Raw genomic sequence first — 782 nt, 5'->3', positions numbered from 1 at the left:
GTGCGCCCACGCGCAAGGGGTTATTCTGCTAAAAATTTTCTAAGTTAAAAACTGCAGAATTCACAGATTCAACCCCCAATCTTTCGACGGACATAACTTCCTCATTTTAAATCGTTTTTCACCCGTTCTTCGAACGGCATGGACATCCCGGATCCAATTTCATTTCTAAACAGATTTGGCACAAAACAAAGATCCGTAGTCCAAGCTATGTCCCGTCAAAGTATGCCTAAAAACCATGTTTCCATATAAAACCACAAAGTGCCAATTTCAAAACAAGCCATTTTCAACTCTTTTCAAAATCAACCAAAACATGCCATTTTCATCCCTTTTCTTTGAAATCAATCAAAATATATCAATTTCAACATCAAGCCTCCTCAACTCACACATTGACACTTTACCACAATATACAAAATCACTATCCCATCATTTTAACCCACTTCACCCAAGTGGCTCAAACTCAAATACATTGACATATCATATACTCTTTCTCATGCCAATTTCCAACAACACCATTTCCAATCAACCATCATTGTACATAATCAATATCATACTCACCACCAACATGGTTTTACTCACAATCCAACCTTAATCAATCATCAAACATATAGCATAACATGTATATTTCTCATACATCATACCATCAAGGCATCAATAATCATCATCACATATATGACCACATCATATATATCAACCATTCAACAACATCAACAATTCAATGCATATCTTAGGGCCTCTATCCTAAGTATTTCCTACCACATTACATATTAGATACGGGAAACCGA

The sequence above is a fragment of the Arachis duranensis genome, chromosome 9, assembly GCF_000817695.3.
Source record: "Arachis duranensis cultivar V14167 chromosome 9, aradu.V14167.gnm2.J7QH, whole genome shotgun sequence".
NCBI lineage: Eukaryota > Viridiplantae > Streptophyta > Magnoliopsida > Fabales > Fabaceae > Arachis > Arachis duranensis.
The sequence above is the reverse complement of the archived record's forward strand: the minus strand, read 5'-3'. Positions refer to the sequence as shown.